The 19,659-nt window shown below is 41.1% G+C and overlaps 1 protein-coding gene across 3 annotated transcripts in view; it reads right to left on the reverse strand.

The window, feature by feature from the left end:
• spop (speckle type BTB/POZ protein) overlaps positions 1–19,659 on the reverse strand; it is a 176,227-nt gene that overhangs the window by 128,991 nt on the left and 27,577 nt on the right. For all 3 annotated transcript variants that reach the window (XM_051714740.1, XM_051714738.1, XM_051714737.1), the window contains one exon: positions 14,454–14,600. The gene's annotated coding sequence lies outside the window, so the exon portion shown is untranslated. The remainder of the gene's footprint in view (positions 1–14,453; positions 14,601–19,659) is intronic.

Below are 19,659 nucleotides of genomic sequence, written 5' to 3' on the forward strand. Positions count from 1 at the left end.
CTCTGATGAAAGCTGACAAAAACAAAGCTGCTCAGCTGCTGCTAATTTTTTGGCTGTCCGTACAATTGTCTAATCTGATGATCCTTCCTTCCACACAAACACAGAAATAACAGGAGACTCACTTACACATCCTAACACTCCTCACCAGCCGAGCTTGAGCCATGTGTGAAAGCCCTTTCTGTCTCTGTCTTAGTCCTCTTCTGGTGAGACTCGAGAAAAAAAAAAAAACTTTTTTCTTAGAAACTCTAAAACGTAACTGGTAGTGCAAAAGAAAACTTGAAGTGAGAAGGGTACACATTTCCACGCATGATGAAAAGCCAAGCAGACTTGGCGAGGAGCCCTGAATATTGTCAAATCTGCATAAACCAGCAAACTAAAATGAATATCCATAACACTGAGAGACCAAGGTCATCACATTAAGATGAAATTGTGAAGTTTAAATTGGATAATTTACATCAGACAGCCCACTCATTTGGGTTCTGGACCACACTAATGAGATAAGGTGTGTTTGCAAAAAGGTGTGTGTAGGCTTGTCATGATTATTACATAATTGCTTGATTTAAGATAGCATAATGGGCCCTTTTTCCGTGACCGTGCTAGGCGCAGCACAACGACAGTGTGTAGTGTCTTATCTAATTTTTGTGAAAGCGCTAATTCTAAGCGCAATTTTTGTGCCGGCACAAAGTGCAAGTGCATGTGGGTGTATGCAAGTAAACTTTGGGTGTATTGTATGTTAATGAAGTGGTGTAAAGTGCAATTAGCTAATTTCCAGAGGAATAGGTCATCAAGTCATTTCAGACCGCATCTCTTTTCAGTGCAAAGTCCAAAAAAGCATTTGCAGTTTGGAGATTCCACTAGCAGGTGGTAATAAAGTTAATTTTCAAACTCTGAAAATATAGTGGAACAACATATTATGTCCCTGACCATCACTGTTGTAGCCATTTTCTGAAAATCAACAGCCCAACCTGAAAGGCCGATACAATTACTGTTAATACTAGCCATGATGGAGGCCTGGGTAGCTCAGCGAGTAAAGATGCTGACTACCATCCCTGGAGTCGTGAGTTCGAATCCAGGGCGTGCTGAGTGACTCTAGCCAGGTCTCCTAAGCAACCATATTGGCACGTTTGCTAGGGAGGGTAGAGTCACATGGGGTAACCTCCATGTGGTCGCTATAATGTGGTTCTCGTTCTTGGTGGGGCGCGTGGTGAGTTATGCGTGGATGCTGTGGAGAATAGTGTGAACCCTCCACATGCGCTATGTCTCCACGGTAACGTGCTCAACAAGCCGCGTGATAAGATGCGGAGGCAACTGAGATTCGTCTTCCACCACCCGGATTGAAGCGAGTCACTACGCCTCCACAAGGACTTAGAGTGCATTGGGAATTGGACATTCCAAACTGGGGATTAAAAAATAAATACTAGCCATGATTTGTGTCACTTGATCAATATGATTAATAATACTTACGCTCTCTATATTTTAATGGAGTGTACATCCAAATCCTGACGAGAACCACATTTTCCATGCGTATAAAAGAAGCGTGTCACTGTAAAAGAAATATGCTTGGCATTCAACGAGGATAGAACGCAAGTCCATTTTTCTATCCTTCGAATTCATTGCATACAGCCCATTTATTCCACCAAATTCCTATGAATGTGCGGTCTTTGTTTATATCACTGGTACTGGAGGGAATGGACTCTATAATAGAATGCAGACAGTGCAATAACCAGAGAAGAACCTCAGAATTCAATTGCACTTAACCCAGCCCATTCGAAATTTTGCCAAACCCACTTGCGCCTAGACCATTTTGGACCCAGGAAAAACCCTGGATGAGTTTGCTGTTGATTTGCTCAACAAGAAAGAAAACATTTGAGACACTTTCCTAAATATTTCAGTTCAACTGCTGGACAAGTTGACTGGCAGTATTATCATGTTTACACACTCTGAGTGGTGATTAGAAAGAATTAAAAAAATGTAAAAAAAAAAATATATATATATATATTAACAGTTAAAACATGTTATTTGGAACAATGCTGATTACATGCCACTGCCGGGCATTCTCTATGTACAGTACTTGTGTTAAGTACATTTGTTTCAAATCACTGCATAATGCACACATACCTGTATAATGACTGTTGTTACAGACGTTGTCAGTTGTAACTATTCTGATTGTATCTTATTGCATACTGTATATCTACATTTGCTCAAAACATGTTACTAATTAAACGTGACCGCATTTAAATGCTCAGAGTCTATATCATGCTAACAATACAACAGATACCTGATCCAACAAACTCATCTTCAGTCTGACTCTTTATTAGATACGTTAATAATAGCCAACTACAGCACAGCTGTTAACGACTATTAGCAATTGCACAGAAATTACAATTTTGTGGCGACACCACCATGTTTTTGGTATACAAAGGCATTTTGATACAATGACAAACAGTGCACTGCAAGTCACAGCATTAATGTTATTACTATTTGGTGAAAATAAATACTCAAGATACAGTATGTAAAGTTATTTATTAAAAAAGGTGATACAAAGGAAAATATGCTGCGATATATGTTATATTAGAGATATGCAAACAAAAAATGCAGCAATATGGAATACATTATAAAGACAATCCACGTAAGATAAGAGTTTTTTTTTTTTTTTTAAAGGAAATGCAGTGATGCAGCAATATCATTTACATGTTAAGAGAACCCATATGAGAAAAAACTCTTTCTGTTTTTAAGGCATTTGATGCAAATGAAATACACAACCTCACTGAGGATCAGGATTTCTTCCAGCATTTAATATCAGTGAAAAAAAAAGAGCTTTCTGTGCTTTAGCACCACTTGGTCTGCTAGTTTTGGTAATTGCAGCAGCTCCTGACATAATCCAAAGCTCATATTTTATTGGTCAGGGCATTTCATTGGCCGGCGAAAAAATAGATAAATAAATAAATAAAAACTGACGCACTCAACGTAAAAATAAAAGCTTCACTTTGTTGGCACGCGATTCGGCGCTAATGTTCACTCCAGGTGAGAATGGCTCATTAGGAATCAATTGTTTCGAATCAAAATGTTAACAGCGGTGAGAAATTGTGACAAAGATTTGCCTTTGGTGTGCAAAGGCCTTAAAATCACCCTTTGTGCTTCGTGGAATTGTTTGGAGCAAAATTTTACATTCAAGTAACCAAAGCTAATGCAACACAATAACACAAGAAGATTTGAGAACATTTCTGTTTCGAATGAGGAGCATATTAAAAAAACTACTGTCAAAAACACACAGAAACTGATACACTTCATGTGAAACACAAAGGCTCAAAAGTTTACACAGAAAACACAGACAAAATGCCACATGACAGTGAATAAATTGTGATAGAAATATCACCACTGCATAATAAAAGACCTGTTCAAAAGTTCAATATAACAATAACAGTAGTACAAATCATTACAAAAATACACTATTAAAGCGAACAGGCTCCCACAGAAACCAACTAAAAGACCAAAAAGAAAACTACCCAGTGAAATTGGTATACAAACTGAACCAAAGAAATGCTTTTTAAAAAAATTCTACCTAATGTGTGCAATATTTTTTAGTGAGCAAAACAAAAAATGTAAATTAAATAAAAATAAAAATGTAAAATGTATGTATGTATATATATATATATATATATATATATATATATATATATATATATATATAGACATGTACAAATACAGTATGCACATATATGTCATACGTCTTCGGCTGCTGCATTGTGTCTTGTTGTTCCAACGTCTATTCATTAACATAGCCTGTAAAAATGTAGTCTGTTACAATAAGTACAAAAGAGGGCATAATCAAAATATAATGCATAATATTTTGTCATTATGTGAAGACTCGCTGGTCATATCAATGAAACAATGCTCAGAACGTGTGTCTCTGTTCTTCCTTCAGGTTACCGTAATAAGCTTAGTAAGTGCGCACCACTGTTTCTGAACCGTGTATCTGCAAACCGTGATTTCCCTGATGCCATAATCATCATGTTTTTAAATGCAGTGTTAAGTTGAAAATAGTTTTGAAAACACTGCATTCTGTTACATTCAGCTGTCCTCCATCTAGATGTTTGAAAGAAAGATTTCGCCTTGTGTGTGCACGCGCTTCTCCAGAGTGTAGAGCGCCGTCTCTGCCCTGGACAGAAAGTCACGCTGCGCTCTGTTGGAGTTTGTTGCTGTGTTACTGTCCCATTTCACTTGGAATTTTAAACTTCATACTGGGAAAACTGCAATGGAACACCACTATATGTTGGACTTACAACTCGTGCAGAAATCTTCAGCTCTGATTTCACTGAGATACAGGTGTGTCACGCAAACATGTCGGCATCGAGGGAGATTTACAGTCAATGATAAACCTTTACTTTTATTAAATAATATACACCGAGTCAAAGCTTCTACAATATATGACAATAAAACCTGTTTAGCAAACGTGTACAGAGACAGATGTTCTAAACACAGTGGATCCAACTTTCTTTTGATGATCGTAAACCTGTAGAACAAACGTTAGCATTGCAGCATCGTTTATCAGTTTGGCTGCTATGAGACGTCTCTGTAGACAATCGAGGTACAGCTGAAAATGACAACGTAATCAGTCTCAAAATTAAAAATAAGGCCCCTCTTTGATACGTAGTGTATAGTTGTCAGGTAGTTGTCACTGAATTTCAAATTCAGTGAAAAGTCAAGTCAATCATTTTCATTTTCGATCATCGTTTTCATGATCGATCATTGCTGTCACTTCCGAGTACTCGTGCCCATCCCTAATATATAGGCTAACTTGTGCAATGTTTACAAAGCCTTGATAAACTTTATTTATAGACTATTTTCAAGATCATGGTGAAAAAATGAGACAAGAATACAAAAAGATTAAATTGCTTATCACAATTATGTGTATTATGATTAATTACCAGCATCTACCGGAGCACCACGCAAGATATATTTATTTTTAAAACCAAAGAGGGAGTGTATTTAAATGAAGCTGCAATTGTTCAGAAAACTATTAACGAAGCCAGCGAGACAGGAGGATAGAGAGACAGTGAAAGCACAAAGAAATGTTTGATTATTATGACCAGACATACACAGATAAAGGCTGAGTTTGAGATGTGTCGAGCTGAATCTCCCAGCTCCTCTCTCCCCTGTGACCTCATCACAAAGTTTACAGAAAACATACAGGGCAACACAGTGCCCTTCCTGTAGACCAGCAGAGTTCAGAGCCTCATAACAGAAACAAAATCCTAAAAAGACTAGCGTCCATCATAAACGAGATAATCAAAACCCCTAGTTACACATACAGACACTTTAAAAAGATAACATCAATGAACTGGCCCGGTGTGTGCACGCTCGTACACACAAACACACAAAAGTGTCTTCAACAGAGCCAATTAAGATCAAATCTTCTGTTAACTTGTCATGCTGTCTAAGCAACAGCAGAATTGCTGCACTCAAGGCCAACAGGGTGCCATGGTGATAGTACCCTTCCTCGGCTTCCCTCCCTCTTGCTCTCTCTCTCTCTCTCTCTAGGAGCAGTGTCAGTACATGCTAAAACTATAAAAGAGCCCCCTTTACCACACTTTTAAATCGCATTGCATAATATTCTTTGAACCAGAAAACTCTTATTTCAACACTTATTTTAATATATGAAAAAATATTTTTTTAAAAGTTCAGTTGTCCATCAAAGATCACCAACACACAATTTCAATTGACCCAGTCTGACGGTCACCACTCACGTTGTATAAAATGTTTGATTGCCGTTTTAACTATCGTTACATCCATTTGCAGTTTGCTTTCCTTTCTGTCCAACTTTAAAGTGATTCAGTGATAACCAAAATTACTCATGAAAACTGACACTTTCAATTTAAGAGGCGTTGCTAGATATGAGATGCTATTGGTGGCAAACTGTGCTGTTTTATCCCAAGCCCTTTGGACATTAAATAATGTGCAGGATATTAATTTTCACTGGTTAAAATACTAATTCTTGATATCAGCAATGGAATTACTACTAGTGAAAATGCTTTTTTTGATATCAGTAATTAGGTTTGCACTTTTAAAAAACAAATTCTTTATTTAAAAAAAATTTAATCATTTAATCTCACATAAATTTGTATAATTTACAAAATTTTTCCACATAAACCATTACTCTGAGGTAATCAGATTAATTTTCTCCATGTTTGACAGCAGCTAAACAAATACAAATGAGTCGAGACATCTCCAACTGCACAGCCACCATTCTATCATCTCCACAGAGTTGCCAACTGTCCCATATTAGCCAGGATGTCCTGTATTTTGGCTTAAATAAGACATACCATACCTAATGTCCCATATAGAGCCTAGACGCTCGAGGGGGATCCTATTGTGTTCACTATCAAAATCTTCATCAAAACTTTTGCAGGATCACAGATGGACTTTTGCACATACATCACAGCTAGAGTTTAATCTTCATGTGCTCTTCCTTACTATAAAAATAAAAAAAACGCTGCAAATGGCATTTACATTTTTGAGAAGGATGAACTGATGCCAACTCCAACTGTAAGACATCGGATACTTTATAAGCCACTGCCTGAACCTTGTACTTATGATGGACCCACCGAACCTCACCGAAATGACCTGCAGGTTGAATTGCAATGCACCTCATTAATATCTGCCTGCATCAACTTTGTCTATTGATGGACTACACTCTTGAAATGGAATACATAGACTATCATTTAAATGCCAACAAAAGCCTTCATCAGCCAACTAACAAAGGACAATGCATCTATGTGAACTTCTGCAGTTAATTCAGAATGGACCTCAGAGACATTAGATATTAATCTTACAGTTCATATGAAATCTTTGTTTAAACAACAGTTCATAAAAAAATATTTTTTATTTTTATTTTTTTAAACACTGGACCTTAACACTTACTTAATTTACAAATTTTAAACCATGACTTGCACTGCACACAAATAACTAATATTGGCATTATATTTATGCTGTTTAGCCAGAGGGGAACAGGCCCCCACAGTGAGTCTGGTTTCTCCCAAGGTAATTTTTCTCCATTAACCAACATCTTATGGAGTTTTGTGTTCCTTGCCACAGTCGCCTTCAGCTTGCTCACAGGGGTTCTATATACAATTATTATTTAATACTTATATAATTTAATATATTATTTTTATACACAATTTACAATCATATTTAATCAAACTACACAATGATCACTAAGACTTAGATATTACAGTAAAAAAATTTTGTTAATGAATGATTTTCTGTAAAGCTGATTTGAAATTATGTGTATTGTGAAAAGCACTATACAAATAAAAATGACTTAACTTGAAAGTCTAGGGTAACTCAGATAACCACTCTGTACAATTGTGGTGAGAAAATAGCATCTCAGAATGCTATTCTGAAATGCGGGTTGGCGCCGTTTTGGCGGCACGACGGGAACCTACACAATATTAGGCAAGTGGTTTTAATGTTGTGGCTGATCGGTGTATGTAGGTGGGTCTGTAATACAAGCATTAAAATGTATTTGTGGCAGCGGGAGCATGGTCAAGCATCTCTCCGGAGAGAGAGAAAGCGGTAAGGGCGCTTACACCTGAGCTAAATTATGTCTACCACCTGTCTCTAATTTCAGTGAGCACGGGGAGAGCGGCATAAAAGAGCTGAGATCCTCCAAGCCCTCGCTGGCTTACATCGGAACCACCAGCAAACCCTGCTTGAGCTCTGGCAAGATCAAGACCGCCGGTTTGTGGAGCTCATGCACGCTCAAGCAGAGGACTGACAGGTGATCCGGAGCCTCCTCAGCCAGGAGGCATCCCCAGCCGCGACCCCGGACACCCACACGCCGTTACCCCCTCCTGCGTTACAGAAGATGGGGACGGCGGACGACCCAGAGGCGTTCTTGGACCTGTTCAAACGCACTGCCGAGATCTGGGGCTGGCCGCTCGGCCAGTGGGTGGCCCGACTCATTCCGCTACTGTCTGGGGAAACCTAGCTCACGGCTCAACAACTGCCAGCGACGAGCCTCCTGGCTTACAGAGACTTAAAGAAAGCTATCCTGCAACGGGTTGGTCGGAGTCCGGAAGAAAGTTGTCAACTCTTCCGGAGCCTGAAGCTGGAGAGCTCCGACCACCCGTTTGCCTTCGCCCAACGGTTCCGCGACACCTGCCAAAGATGGTTGCTAGCGGGGGACCGCGGCGTCGACGGGATCATCGACCAGGTGGTACTGGAGCAATTAATACATCGACTGCTGAAAGGTACGGCGGAGTGGATCGAGTGCCATCGCCCGGCGTTGCTGGAGGAAGCCGTCTGGCTTGCGGAGGACCACATGGCGGCGTTCCGGGGGGCAGAAGAGCCCTCCTACTCTCTCTCTCCTCCCCCTGTCTCATTCCCCTCCCCCCTCTCCTCTTGTTCTGCTCTCTCCCCAGGGCCCGTTCCTGCCCCACGCAGACGAGGAGGACTTCAGACACCGAGACCAGTTCCCCGGGCGTGGGAGGTGACACCTTCCCCTACCCCGATGCCCCACCACTCTCCCCCTCAGGGGTGGGCACCCGCCGACGCAAGTGCGGGCGTAGCGCCTGGGCCAGCCTGCTGGAGGTCCGGGGATGGAGCTGGGGACAGTGGTGCGGGTCTCTGACCTCCCGCAGGCTGCCCCTGACCGGGCCGGAGCGTACCGGATACCGGTAAGTGTCAAGGGGGGTACTCACCAAGCGTTGGTGGACACCGGGTGTAATCAAACCACTATCCACCAACGCTTGGTTCAACCCGAGGCTTTGGGCACAACTAAAATGGTGAGGGTGAAATGTGTGCACGGGGATATTCAAAAGTATCCGGTGGTGACCCTGACGATTAAATTCCGGGGGAAAAAGCATAGAGTGGAGGCCACGGTTAGTTCCCGCCTCACCCATCCGCTGATTTTGGGGACTGATTGCCCTGACTTTAGAGTTTTATTAAAGGGAATTTGTGCGGATGGGTCCTGTATGAAAATAGGGAGATGTGCAATGTGCGATGCTCTGGCAGGGGAGGCGGAGCCAGGGCCATCCTCGACAGCTCCACGTCATAATGACGAGAGAGGGGGAGAGGCTGCAGCCCCTCCCCTTCTCAGGGAATTCCCTGAGGGGGATTTCCCTTTGGAGCAGTCGTGAGACGAAACCCTCAAACACGCCTTCGACCAAGTGAGTCATCGATGGTCAACGATTCCAGCCTGACATTGCCCTTTCATACCCCTATTTTGCGATTATAAATGAGCGGTTGTATAGAGTGACACAGGACGCTCAGACTAAAGAGGATACAGCCCAACTTTTGATTCCACGGAGCCTTCGGGAAATGGTATTCCAGGCGGCTCATTGTAATCCCATAGTGGGTCACTTAGGAGAAAGGAAAACACTGATCCATCTAATAGCCCACTTCTATTGGCCGGGCATTGGCGGCAATGTCTGCAGGTGGTGTGCATTATGCCGCGAATGCTAGCTGGTTAACCCACCGGCCACCCCAAAAGCGTCTTCCGTTGATCGAGGTCCCCTTTGAGAGAACTGGAATGGACCTCGTCGGGCCATTAGAACGGTCAGCACGCGGACATCACTTTGTATTGGACCTAGTGGACTATGCAACGCGGTATCCGGAATATCTTCGCAACATCTCAGCACGCAGTGTTGCGGAGGCACTCTTCAAAATAATTTCCCGGGTGGGGATTCCGAAAGAAATCCTCACCGATCAGGGCACAACGTTTATGTCACGGACACTACGCGAGCTGTACAAATTGTTGAGTATTAAATCAATTCACACCAGCATGTACCATCCTCAAACGGATGGCCTGGTGGAACGATTTAATAAAACCCTCAAAAACATGATTCGTAAGTTCGTGCAAGATGATGCTAGAAATTGGGATAAATGGCTCGACCCCCTGTTATTTGCAGTGCGAGAGGTCCCACAAGCCTCCACTGGCTTCTCCCCATTCAACCTGCTGTATGGGCGACGCCCACACGGTGTGCTTGATGTATTGCGAGAGGCCTGGGAGGAGGGACCTTCAAACAGTAAAAATGAAATTCAATACTTTCTTGATCTTAGAGCAAAACTCCACACTTTGGGGCAGCTAACACAGGAGAATTTGCTCCAAGCTCAAGAACAACAGCGCCGACTGTATGACAGGGGAACTCAGCTAAGGGAATTTGCACCGGGAGATAACGTGCTTGTATTGCTTCCCACATTGAGCTCTAAATTACTCGCCAAGTGGCAAGAACCCTTTGAGGTCACACGACGAGTGGGAGTTATGAGGTTAAACGAACTGATAGAGGGGGCGCACGTCAAATATACCACCTCAATCTCCTGAAATTGTGAAGGGAGGCGGTCCCTGTGACGTTGGCTACGGTAGTTCCCGAGAAGGCGGAGCTTGGACCGGAGGCGAGTTCAAAACATAAACAGTTCACCCCGGTCACTTGCGGAGACCACCTCTCACCGAGTCAACTCGCGGAGGTTGCTAGGTTGCAACAGGAGTTTGCGGATGTGTTCTCCCGTCTACCAGGGCGTACAAACCTCATTCACCATCACATCGAGACCGAGCCGGGGGTCGTGGTACGTAGCCGCCCCTACCGATTACCTGAACACAAGAAGAAAATTGTTCAGGAAGAATTGGATGCAATGCTCGATATGGGGGTAATAGAAGAATCCCACAGCGATTGGTCCAGCCCAGTTGTTCTAGTGCCTAAGAGCGACGGGTCTGTACGGTTCTGTGTGGATTATAGGAAAGTCAATGCGGTGTCTAAATCTGATGCGTATCCAATGCCTCATGTTGATGAGTTGCTCGATCAGTTGGGCACTGCTCGATTTTATTCGACATTGGATTTGACGAAGGGTTATTGGCAGATCCCCTTGACACCAATTTCCCGTGAAAAAACCGCCTTCTCCACAACATTTGGATTACACCAGTTTGTGACACTTCCGTTCGGTTTGTTTAGAGCCCCGGCTACGTTTCAGTGTCTCATGGACCGAATCCTCAGACCACATTCAGCTTACGCCGCTGCCTATTTAGATGACATCATCATTTACAGCAATGATTGGCAATGACACATGCAACATATGATGGCGGTTCTGAGATCGCTGCGCCGAGCGGGACTCACAGCAAACCCAAAGAAGTGTGCGATTGGGCGGGTGGAGGTACGGTATCTGGGGTTCCACTTGGGCCATGGGCAGGTGCGTCCCCAAATTGACAAGACAGCAGTGATTGCGACCTGCCTGAGGCCCAAGACCAAAAAGGGGGTGAGAGTTCATGGGGCTGGCTGGCTATTATAGAAGGTTCGTGCCTAATTATTCGGACGTCACCAGCCCGCTGACTGATCTCACTAAAAAGGGAGCTCCAGACCCGGTCCAGTGGACGGAGCAGTGTCAGTGGGCGTTCACGCAAGTTAAAGCCGCACTTTGCGGGGGGCCACTTTTACATTCACCTGACTTCTCTCTCCCTTTTGTTTTACAGACAGATGCTTCAGACGAGGGGCTGGGGGCCGTACTCTCGCATGTGGTGGAGGGGGAGGAGCGCCCGGTGCTGTACATTAGCCGTAAGCTCTCGTTGAGGGAAACTAAGTACAGCACCGTGGAAAAGGAGTGTCTCGCCATCAAGTGGGTGGTCCTCACTCTCTGATACTACCTGTTGGGGCAGGCCTTCACCCTCTGTTCCGATCACACCCCGCTTCAGTGGCTCCACCGCATGAAAAATACCAACACGCAGATCACCCGTTGGTATCTGGCTCTTCAGCCGTTTAAGTTCAAGGTGGTCCACAAACCGGGAGCGCTGATGGCTGTCCCCGATTTCCTTTCCAGGAATGGGGGGGGGGGAGTGGTAGGCAGGCCGGATGCCGGCCTGAGTCGGGCGGTGGGGATATGTGGCAGCGGGGGCGTGGTCAAGCATCTCTCTGGAGAGAGAGAAAGCGGTAAGGGCGCTTACACCTGAGCTAAATTATGTCTAACACCTGTCTCTAATTTCAGTGAGCACGGGGAGAGCGGCATAAAAGAGCCACACCGCCAGTAGACGCGGTGAGAGAGACTGGTGCAAGAAAGTCCATGACGTGACATTCTGTTGTATGATTAGTGTATTGAACTGGAAGTGTTTAAGTAAATTTTTGCCTGTAAAACCGACGAGTGTGGAACTGTAAGCGTCAGAGTGCAAGATTAAAACTCCTACCTGAACCAGGAAATCTGCTTCTCGCCTCCTCCTTTCCACTAAGTAGTGTTACAGTATTATTTTTCGAAAGATGCGTTTGAGTAAAAGTGTGTCGATATCATAAAATAACAGGTTCTGAGTAATAGAGAGAAAAATAAATATTTATAAAGCCATAATTAGCCATTTAAGTCATGATTTTAGTGAAAATGAATAAAACACACAGTTGCTGTAGCACCTCTAGTGTTCATTTCTCCTGAAAAACTGCATTTTTTGCAAACATTTTGTCACGTTTTCACGTTGATTTAGACAAGTAATTGTCATTTTCATATCAAGAATGGCAATTTTTACAAGTGCAAACCTAATTTATTGATATAAAAACTTTGCATTTTCACTAGTAATTCCATTATTGATTTTAAAATTAGCATTTTACAGTATGTCAAAATTGAATAATAGACCTCCTGCAAATGATTAAATGTCAATTCAACTTGCCATAACTGTTTGGTATTTTACAGGGATTGCTTTACCTCTATAAAGTAAATCTATGGGTTTGAGTGACTGAGTGCACGTGTAGGATTGTTGCGCTGTTGAATCTGCATTCAGCTTTAAACTGAGCTCCAGTGACACACCTAATTACCTGATGTAGACATGCATGTGCACACACACACCACTGAATATTCTGTTCAGTACCCATGTGCACACACCAAAAAGAAAAAGAGAATAAAATTCAAAGAATTAAATAAGCTGGTGAATGTCATTTATTAAAAAGCAGGATATATGAGGAGTTTCAAGAGCTGAAGTGTGAGACTTTCAACACAGCCTCTGTTTAATGCAGCATCTGAAACGGCAATTTACACTGCATGTGTTTACACCTCTTGAAAAACCAAGGAGGAAAGTCACTGTTTAAACTTGGCTGAGCATTGTAACGTGTGAACTGATCCTCAAAAGAGGTTTTCTGTCACTGCAAACATACTGATTCTACACACACAGGGATTCCACTGTACGTCCACACTGTACGATGTATATAAACCACCGACATACCGCACAAAACCTTTGCTTTCACTATCTCACCACAGTTTCATTATATCACACATTCAGAGAAAATTTGAGGAAAATTAGTCATTTTAAGCTAACACAAATGAAAAAACAAACATATAGACCCTTAATACTAACCAAAAAAGAATAATTCATATAAACAGTCTTGCTTTCACATCTATCCACTATAGTTTATTCTGGAGGACTTTTTCCATTTAGTTTCATGAAACGTTATAATAAAAAAAGCACATCCGTAAAACTAAATCAAGACAATAACATGCTGTGGAATCACGGCATATGTCAAGGTGTCCATACAATACAGATTTGTGAAAAAGCTTTGTATGATCTGGATTAACCCATTACAGCCTATGCACACACATACAGGCAACCTGATCCATCATTAATTACAGTGAGCGAGAGAGAGACAAAAAGAGAGAGAAAGCGTGCAGCACTTAAGAGATATAAGAGAGACAGGGGTGATGCTAAAAGAGATGTAGTACAGAGAAAGGGATAAAAACAGACATGAGGTCAGGAGCAGCTAATTATCCTGTCAGTAGTAATGCACTGGTGCCTGTGATCACCACAGGGTCATACACACCTGAGAGATATGTGTGTGTGTTTTAAGTTAGCAGATGACTCTATTTGTGAGCCCGGATGTGGGTGCATGGTCTAATGCAAAAAACCTGAACCACTTACACATTGCTCCCTTCTTTCAGTTTATCTTAACATCAGGTTAACATTAAAGATTTCTTTCTCCTCGATTTCTCTCTTCCCCCACCCACCCCTTTGCTCTCCACCTCCTTAACCTTCGTTCTATGTTTCCCGTGGTTTTTAGCATCCAGCAGTCCATTGTTAGTGGTAAAAACAGCACTTTCATAACACCATTGTCATCGGGATGTTCAAGTCTGCATCCTTCAGCACCAAACCTTCACCTCTTCATTTCTGCAAGTCAACTTTTCTTTTTCGCCTCCACATCACATCGCGGCAAAACCACCCAGCGTCCTTCTCTTTCCATTAAAGAGGCCAGATTTATTTGTCTCTTCTCTTTTTCCCTCAAACCACTCAATTTCTCATTTCTGAATCACCTCCTCTCGTGTTCAGCACAGCACGTAGTTCGCCTGACCCTGAGCTGATTGTCTCCGCATGAGTTTTACATCACCAAAAAAACTATATATTCATTATATAGTACCAAAAGTAAAAAAAAAAAAAAAAGACGGAAAGGCGGATCATGTTCCTCTTATTTTCTAAATTCATCTAGCCAGATGTCACTTACCTATTGGTGATCAGGCAGACATGGCTGTCACGTTGCAATTGTAGACTCTCTCTCTGCGTCAGAGAAGTTCTCAGCCTCGCTGATTATGTGGAGTGGGTATATGGGTTTTGATTTACAGTAAAATGCTCTGTCTGGTCAAGAAGTTGTCTGAGAAGAAAGGCAGAAGAAAAGGTCACTGGGATCAGTGTGATGTCACAAAATTAAAGTACAGCTAAAGGGAACTATTGTCAAACTAAAACCATCTGATTTTAACACTTATATAACCAACATAATAACCATTCATTACTATAAAGTAGGGTGACCAGACGTCCCCATTTTCCGGTATTTGACGGTCTGTCCCTGACTGGAGCTGTCCCCGGAAATGTACCCGTTTTTACTGCGCGTTCAAAACAGTCCACTAAGTGAAAATACTTGGCAAGAAAGCCCCTATTGAAGCATACTGGCAACAAGGTTAATCATGTGTTGTTTATTTTGACCAACAACAGAGGGGGCTGCTCGCTATAGCAGCTTTAAGTCATTCGTCTTCCTTTACTGATTACAAGTTCGCACAAGGAAGCAAGCGCTCTGGGTTTTGGAATGCGGAAGTAAACGTTTGCAGGGTAAACTTAGACAGCTGTGAATGGGAATGAATGGGAGATCACAGCAAATATTATTTTCACTTACCCATTTTCACCAAGACCAAAAGAAAAAAATCCACTAATTCGTTTGAATGACTTTCCAGAAGAGTTAAAAATAGAGAACGGTGGATTAAGACAATAAAATGGGAGTAGATGCCAAATTCACTGTAACTCTGTGAGCAGCAGTAATAGAAACCCCCTCGAAGCAGTGGTAATTATTTTATTTTTTAAACGAATTCCAGGGTAATAACACAAAGTATAATGTTATAAATTGACAATCAATATTTAAAAAAATGTCTATTATAAAAAATTTAGAGATTTACGCTGATAAGGCAGAAATGTGTCATCAGTCTGTGAAAAAGGTCTATTGAAAAGAAACATGATCGTTAACAGCTTCGAGGTGAGGCACATACTAGTTATTGTACAAATAAGTTATATTATGTATTATATAAAATTAATGCATTTAAAATAAAATACAACATTAATAACATGGAAAAATAAATGAAATGTATAATACAGTATCTGCAAACAACAACAATAAATTGAAGTCAGCACATTACAGCATAGATTACATTGCGCCTGGCTGGGAAACAAGTGACTGAGAAGAAGCATCATAATGCATAAGAGTTGATCAAAATAAAAGGTATAATTAAGAAAAACAGGTCTATGAGATGCCATTTGAGATAACTGGTAGAAAAAATAGGTGAAATAGTGTTAATGATAATAATAATTATTATTATTATACAATATTGAATATCTTTGTGTCATGACTACAAAGTGGAAAAAAATCCTGAACAATATGTGGCATCTAAGGGGGGCAATCCCCCCTTCAGACATGAATTTCAGGCCCTGAAACTGTCCATAGTGTGTTTCATTTGATTTCAGTTGTAATGCTGAGGGAAATGGTAGTCAATTGAGCTCATTTCTTTTGAAATTCCTCTGCCAGTTTGTCAGTAAGCAAGTTAGTTAGTGATGCACCGTTACCACTTTTTTTCTTCCGATTCGATTCCGATATCGGAAATCTCAGTATTGGCTGATACCAATCTCGATCCAATACCAGTGTTGTTTTTTTGCCTAATCAGTTTAGAATATCTTTACATTATTGTGTGGATCTAATTGGGTGTGCTCTTTAATATGTAAAGAAACACAAACCTCTAACTGCACATTATTTCAATATAAATGTATAGCTTATTAAGAAAAACTTTATTGTTAACTAGTATACTGGATAATGTAGCAGCAAAATTAACAGTAATTCCAGTATAAGTCATCAGCAGAAAAGAAGCCATTTTTTTTTTTTTTTTTTTTTGCAAAACATTTTCAACTTGTATCTGGACTTTAAAGGATCTAGATCTCTTTTTTGTTCAATTTAGTTGTAAGACATCAGTCCACTTTTCATTCACACAGTTATTTTTTGGAACCCATTCAACTTAAATATTATTATCATTTGTAAACAAATGATAATAATATTATAATAGTAATATATCTCAATCGTGCACCTTTAATTTTAAAACCCTCAGGCTTTTATTTTGACTCTCCAGGAAGTCCTGTATGTGTCTGTTTGTAGGCAAGTTGACAGTAGTTTAATTCACTTCTTATTCAAATTCTGGTAAATATGCACATCCAGTGCCATTCTAAATGCATATTATAAGTGAACCGAACTATTGAGCATCTACATCTGAGATGTTGTTCGTGAGTAGCGCTCAAATATTGCGCACTGGGTGAAGGCTAAAAATAGCCGCGGTTGTATGTGTCAACAGAGCAGCGCCATTCAATAATGCGCTGGTGCTGCACATGCATATTTACTTATTAAACACAGCCTTTTGTGATTCACAGAGCTATCGCACATCTTCAAGTGGCTTTGCAAAAAATGCACAAGTCATATGAACTACTTTATTTGTGTTTTTATGGTTCTTTTATGTCATTTTTTGAGCATGACAGTAACGAACATGACTAACACACAGTATCGGATTTGGATCAGGCTCGTCGGACTGATACCCGATCTGTTTAAAAGCTTCAGTATCAGAGCCGATACCGATCCAGGTATCGGATCGGTGCATCCCTACTCTAAACACGTTGTTTTTGGTTCACTAGGAGTCTATGGGAGCTTCATGAACACTTTTTGCATTTAATCTGAATTTGATGCTTATTGGACAATTGGGGTTTAAATCTGCATATTTTTGCACACCTGGAAGCCCAGCTTCTCTAAGATACAATTGGTCAAGCTCTCAAATGGACGGGACTTTGCAAAAAAAAAAATTATGTTAAAGAACGACTAAGTATGTAGTACAAAAGTACCGCTGTCAAACGCAGAGAGATCCATGCGCAGTTATTTGCAATCTGACTTCATACTTATTTCAGCTTTCAGAATCAGATATTTTCCTTATTTTGTTGCAAAAAGCTTGGTTAATTATTTCCATAAGAAATAGAGTAGTAGATTGAGCAGTTGTTGTTTTTTTGGTAGCAAGACTGCAGTCATCAAAAAACAATAGTCTTTGCTTCCCCACTTTTGAAAAGCAAAGGCCGCAACTGTTAAAAACGGTATGGCAAAATCAGACAAATACAATAAGATATGCATTTGTACAATAATAAATTCTAAAAACCTTTTTAATTTTAAGTACATGCTGTTGCTATGTTTTTTTTGTTTGTTTGTTTGTTTGTTTTTTCATGATAGCAGCCAACAACAACGCATAAATGTCTTGACAAAGCACTGGATGATCTGGTATTTAAGAAGGGGAAACATCTCAATGTGAGCTGATCAGTCTGAAGCCTTGAGGGAGTTAAGCCGCTTCTGAAATCAATCCCATCATCCCCAAGACATGACATCAAACACAAGCACGGCTCTAACTGCTCTACACTCCCAGAGAAGCCCCAAATCTCCACAGCTTAACACCATTATCATCCAAAAACCTGCTCATGGCATTACAGAGGAATGGATCATCTATCCCTTCAACCAGTTTGTGTGTGTGTGTGTGTGTGTGTGTGTGTGTGTGTGTGTGTGTGTTGGCTGGCACAGCAGGTGTAGGTGTAAAAGTGAGAACGAGAGATTACTGGGTCAAATAAACACATGGTCTCTTTGGTGACTTTATCATAATTTGTTTTCTGTGTAACTTTTAACTGTCAACATTAACTGCATCACACCATTAAAAAAGGGGCTTTGCCCAGGAAAAGGTCAAAGTCTTTGCTGTTCAGTGTGAACCCATGTTTATTTATTTATTTTCTTTCTGCAATGTATCTTTCTGTGATGTATCAAAGCCATCACCAACACTTTTTCTGTTTTAAACTGAAGTACATGGGTGTTTCTTCAGCTTGGGGTACTTTTATCCCAGTACATTTCTAGAAAATAAAATACGGTTTAAACATTTTTCACACTCAATTTTTTATTTAATCTGTGTACTTGTCCCACAGTGTATGTACAATCACCACAAGAGATTTATCTCATTTTGTTCTAGAACTCTTGAAAATTCCCACACCACAGAGTCAATATTTAAGCATTCACACTGCGTGCGTAAGCAGCGCGGAACTCTGTAGCAGAAGATTGCAATTATAGACTTTTATAAAGCACAATAAACTACTCCCTCATTGATCAATATTCACAGTTGAAGTCAGAAGTTTACATACACCTTGGCCAAATACATTTAAACTCAGTTTTTTCACATTTCCTGACATTTAATTGTAGAAAACATTCCCTGTCTTTGGTCAGTTAGGATCACTACTTAATTTTAAGAATGTGAAATGTCAGAATAATTTATTTCTTTCATCACATTCCCAGTGGGTAGCATTCCCATTAAATTGTTTAACTTGGGTCAAACATTTTGGGTAGCCTTCCACAAGATTCTCACAATAAGTTGCAGGAATTTTGGCTCATTCCTCCAGACAGAACTGGTGTAACAGAGTCAGGTTTGTAGGCCTCCTTGCTCGCACACCCTTTTTCAGTTCTGCCCACAAATGTTCTATCAGATTGAGGTCAGGGCTTTGTGATGGCCACTGCAATACCTTGATTTTGTTGTCCTTAAGCCATTCTGTCACAGCTTTGGAGGTATGCTTGGGGTCATTATCCATTTGGAAGACCCATTTGCGACCAAGCTTTAACTTCCTGGCTGATGTTTTGAGATGTTGCTTCAATATATCCACATAATTTTCCTTCCTCATGATGCCATCTACTTTGTGAAGTGCACCAGTCCCTCCTGCAGCAAAGCACCCCCAAAACATGATGCTGCCACCCCCATGCTTCAAGGTTGGCATGGTGTTCTTTGGCTTGCAAGCCTCACCCTTTTTCCTCCAAGCATAACGATGGTCATTATGGCCAAAAACTTTCATTTTTGTTTCATCAGACCAGAGGAAATTTCTCCAAAAAGTAATATCTTTGTCCCCATATGCACTTGCAAACTGTAGTCTGGCTTTTTTATGTCAGTGTTGGAGCACTGGCTTCTTCCTTGTTAAGCAGCCTTTCAGGTTATGTTGTTATAGGACACGTTTACTGTAGATATAGATACTTGTCTTCCTGTTTCCTCCAGCATCTTCACAAGGACCTTTGCTGTTGTTCTGGGATTGATTTGCACTTTTTGCACCAAACTACATTCATCTCTAGG

The sequence above is a fragment of the Myxocyprinus asiaticus genome, chromosome 13 (genome assembly GCF_019703515.2).
Source record: "Myxocyprinus asiaticus isolate MX2 ecotype Aquarium Trade chromosome 13, UBuf_Myxa_2, whole genome shotgun sequence".
Classification (NCBI taxonomy): Eukaryota; Metazoa; Chordata; class Actinopteri; order Cypriniformes; family Catostomidae; genus Myxocyprinus; species Myxocyprinus asiaticus.